This window comes from Sapajus apella, unplaced genomic scaffold (assembly GCF_009761245.1).
Source record: "Sapajus apella isolate SASKATOON/1434 unplaced genomic scaffold, GSC_monkey_1.0 scaffold141, whole genome shotgun sequence".
NCBI classification, from domain to species: Eukaryota; Metazoa; Chordata; class Mammalia; order Primates; family Cebidae; genus Sapajus; species Sapajus apella.
The window spans coordinates 1,365,261-1,369,966 of NW_022437081.1; the positions used below are offsets into that span (position 1 = coordinate 1,365,261).

At 39.0% G+C, this 4,706-nt stretch overlaps 1 pseudogene across 1 annotated transcript; it reads right to left on the reverse strand.

Moving 5' to 3' along the window:
• Window positions 1–605: 605 nt before the first annotated feature.
• LOC116540516 lies at window positions 606–3,789 on the reverse strand (annotated as a pseudogene). The gene has a single exon (XR_004264475.1). The product of XR_004264475.1 is annotated as a 40S ribosomal protein S15a pseudogene (transcript).
• Between the last annotated feature and the right edge of the window lie 917 nt (window positions 3,790–4,706).

A 4,706-nucleotide genomic window follows, 5' to 3' on the forward strand; every position in this document is an offset into this window, starting at 1 on the left:
CAGGGCCTGGGGAGTGGGGGGCTAGGGGAGGAATAGCACGGGTTGTGGGGATTTGGGAGGGATAGCATTAGGAGAAATACCTAATGTAGATGACGGGGTGATGGATGCAGCAAATCGCTCCCACAGCGCATGTTTACCTATGTAACAAACCTGCACGATCTGCACATGTACCCCACAACTAAAAGTATAATAAATTAGTTTTAAAAAGTATAATAAATTAGTTTAAAAAAGTATAAATAAATTAGTTAAAAATTATTAAATTAGTTAATAAACACATGTTTCTCAGTCAAAGGACCTATCTCTATGGGAATTACAGAGGAAAGGGGACAAGTAGAAGGCTGACCCAAAATATCCAATAATAATAAATAAATTAGTTAAACACATTACACATTAAAGAATAAATAAATAAATTATCCTTTGTTTTATTTTTTTTTAGAGACAGGGTGTCTCACTCTGTTACCCAGGCTTGAGTGCAGTGGGATAACAATGGCTCACTGTAACCTCAAACTGCAAGGTTCAGGTGATCCTCCCACCTCAGCCTCCTTCCCAAGTAGCTAGGATCACAGGCACGTGCCATCATGCCCGGTTAATTTTTTTTAATTTTTTGTAGGGATGAAGTCTCACTATGTTGCCCAGACTGGTCTCAAACACCGAATCCCAACTGATCCTCCTAACTCGGCCTTCCAAAGCATGGGGATTACATGTTTTTCTAATTTTTTATAACTGGTTTTATTATGTTTAATTGAGCTCTCAACAAACGATATTGTTTACACATGGTCGTGGCTCATCTTTTTGGTAGGATATATATATTTGTCCATGAGGCATTTTATTTGTAAATATATGTATTACATCCCTAGAGAAAGAATTCCAGGATTTTCCCTCCTGTGTGTTTTCATCTTGCTTCTTCATGGTCCATGATGCCAGCTGAGGTTGTCAATACAATGAAACCAAACTGGCGGGACGGAAGCAGGTTATTCTGCCATTTTTCTAGATCTTTGAGTTGCACATCAAATCTGGGGCTGATCACACCACACTTGATTAGCCTGCCTGTGAGGTTCACAACAATTTTCCCAGCTCTGTGATTGTCAATGACTTCAAATTCGCCAATGTAACCATGCTTCATCATCACTGTGAGCAACCGGACGATGACTTTGGAACACGGCCTAATAAGCACCTGGCGTTTGCCTCTCTTTTCGGCATTGTTGGTGCTCTTAACAGCATCAGCCAGGACATTCATGCGCACCATTGTGGCGGCACGGAAAGATGGCGGAAAGCTGGTAAGCTATTTTTTGTATTTCAAATTAATGCAATATTGTCATTCCCTTTGATTAAATGCTCCTTCAAGTCTTCTACTTACTTTTAAATTCAGTTGTCTGATTATTATCATTATTATGATTGAGTTGTAAGAGTTCTTAATGTATTCTGGATACAATTCCTTTACCAGAAATATGATTTGCCAATATTTCTCCCAGTCTGTGGCTTGTCTTCTCATTTCCTTAATGGAATATTTTGAAATGCAATTTTTTTTCATTTTTTATGAAGTTCAATTTGTTTATTTTTTTCCATATGGGTCCTGCTTTTGGTGTTGTATCTAAGAATCTTTGCCTAATCCAAAGATATGGCCACCCTCTGCCATACCTCTTTTCTTTCAGAAGTATATAGTGTCCAAATCAGGTGCCTTTTCCCAAAAAGCTCCACAGACACTTCACCCAGAGTACACAATATGGTATCTATTAAGTTGCACAGCAGGTTTCTCACCAGTATGTTTATAGGTGATTCAGGAGAAATGAAGAACACATGTTTCTCAGTCAAAGGACCTATCTCTATGGAAATTACAGAGGAAAGGGGACAAGGAGAAGGCTGACCCAAAATATTCATAACCTGTATTAACTGTCACCAGATGGGAAAATTTATTGACACAATACAGTCCACTAGTTCCCACCTTTGGGATTCCCTCAATTTATCAATTTTGAATCATTTGGCAAGTATTTCCTAGCTGAAAGTTTTGTTCTAGGCTCTCCTAATTCTCTTACCTTTGTAGTTGCTGCATCATCCAGAGTGTCCTTCGGCAGTTCCTTTTCCAGAGCCCTCGCTTCTTGCAGTAACAACATACAGCCTTCCATCTTTCTTTCTTCCCTTTCTGGATTGGTCATTTTACCTTCAGTAAAAAGTTCTAAATAAGCAGAGAACACAGCACATTTTAATCTCTTCTTTTCTTTTTTGTTCTTAGATTATCCCAAAACTGAGTAGCTGCTGCTAAGATTTGAGTAATAGTTTGCTTCTGCCATCACACCTTTTCTTTAACTTGGGTTTGGATAGTCAGTAAAAGAGCTAAAATAAAGGTGATTAGAGGACAATTTTTATATGACCTTGGATTCATGCCAATAAATATTTTAGACTATCTGAACAAATCACTGATGGAAATCAGTGAGAGACTCATCTGTCTTACGAGTAAACAGCTGCAATGTCTTCCAGTTCCTCTTTACAAGAAAGGATTCAAGTAACCTCTATATTCAGATTATCCATATTTGGGGGGGATGGTGGATAGTCAGCTTCTCTTGGCCACCATACCCCGAAATAATCTTCTGAACACCAACATCCTCGCTCCATCAAATGATCAAAGTCTTCAGGATACAAAATTCCATGCAGTAGCCAGTGCACATCTCCACACATGGGGCTTTAAACTGAAAACATGCTGTATGGTAGTACTGCAAATTTCTGGGGCAAAGGGAAGAGAAGCGTTTAAATGAGTGAGAAAAGGATCTGAACCACCCAAGAGTCCTGGGTAGCTTCTCAGCTTTGTTGGCTATCCAAATAGGAAGATCTGGTTTTCCTCACATTGAGACAATAAAAATGTAAATTACTCTTCAGTTCCAGTGATGACATTCATAAGTTTAATACCTTGGTTGTCTGTCTTTTTCCAAGTGAAAAGTGCAGCTACTCTCCATTCTATTGCCTTCATATGGAAAACAGTCTGTCTTAGCCTACTTTTTTGTTGCTATAATTGAATACCACAGATGAGTAATCTGTGAAGAACAGAAGTTTATTTACCTCATGATTCTGGAGACTGGGAAGTCCAATATCAAGGTGCCAGCATCTGATGAGGGCCTTCCTGCTGTGTCATAACATGCTGGAAGGTATCACACGGCAAGAGAGTAAGAGCATGTCAGCTCAGGTCTCTCTTCCTCTTCTTAGAAAGCCACCAGTCCCATCATGGTGGTCCCACCCTGATGAAGTTATCTAATTTTAATCACTTCCCAAAGGCCCCACCTCCAAATACCATCAACATATGAATTTGGAGATTAAGTTTCCAACACATGAAATTTGGAGGACACATTCAAACCATAGCACAGTCTTTTATACAAGTTCTCAGTCATCTCATGACCCTGTCCATTATTTCTGTCTTTCTAGTTGTGTGTTGTGTGGTGCGTAGATGATAAGACCTCCTGGAGGTGGAATCTGGTCTAAAACATAAAGTAGACTCAGGGCTAGGCCACCAGACACACAAGCTTGTATCCTCAAATAGAGCAGGTTGTTGTAGAAAGTCATACCTTCATCTCCCTTTACAGGGAAACCTATTATTAAAGGGAGCCACCTCTCTAAAAGATCCTCACCTCCCCCTTTCCTTGGAGCCACTACAGTCAGTTAGAAGCAAGGAAGGATGAGGACATGCAGGGGAAGCAGAGGGAGCAGGGACAGCAGAGAAAGGAGGAGAAGGTTTCCATGAAAAAGAAAGTACCTTTGATTTTTGCATTTCCCTTCTTTTTCCTTTTCATCTGGCTATCTGAATCTTTTTTAAGGCTAGTCAAGTAAGACAATGGGAGTGGAGAAGAAACAAAGAAATCTATAACTGGTTGTGATCAATTAGTTGTAAACACCACTGTACTTTGACCAGCCCTAAATCATTTTTAACTCTCCTTTTAGAACAATATTTATCCCATAAATACCAGCAACTCATTCATTCAGGATGAAACCCCTCCAAGAATGTGTTAATCTATCCAAATCAAAAGAACCATCCTCCCACCACTACAGGGCTGGATTCTCATGTGCATAACCATCCCAATGTGACAGAGAGATATTAACTATTTGAGAAACTTGAAGGCAACGTTCCTGTCTTCCCATATTTTCCAACCATATGATGACCCTGACTGAATTTTAGAGTCTACATTACCCATGTTTATTTAATAGTAACATAATGAATTTGGACAGGTTGGATTGTCTAGGTAGTAGTCTCAAAAAAGGGACTGCTAGAGGAAAGACTTTTTATAATTCAGGGTCTCCTACCTGATTGTTTTATGGTCACAGACTGTCAGTTGCTGCTCATGTCAAGAGCTACCAGATATTTCCATGTTCTCATCAGCAAAATTGTTGGGGAAATATAATTGAAAACAAAATCTTCTCCTAACCCAGAATTCCTCTCCACAATGGTAGTAGAGAAAGAATGTTTTATTTTTGAATCAGCATTAAACCAGAACATGATGCACATCCAAAGTAACTCACTATGAGATTACAAAAACAGAAAGGAATTTCACCCCGTAATGTAGCCAAGCAGATACAATCCATTAATTACATGTTTACAAGTAAATAAATAATGACTAGTCTTCAACTAAGAAGACTTGGCAGCATTGTTTGTCACATATATTTCACCCAAACTTTACCTCGTAATTGAGGCGACTGTCTATGCTATTTAATTGGCTTTATATAGA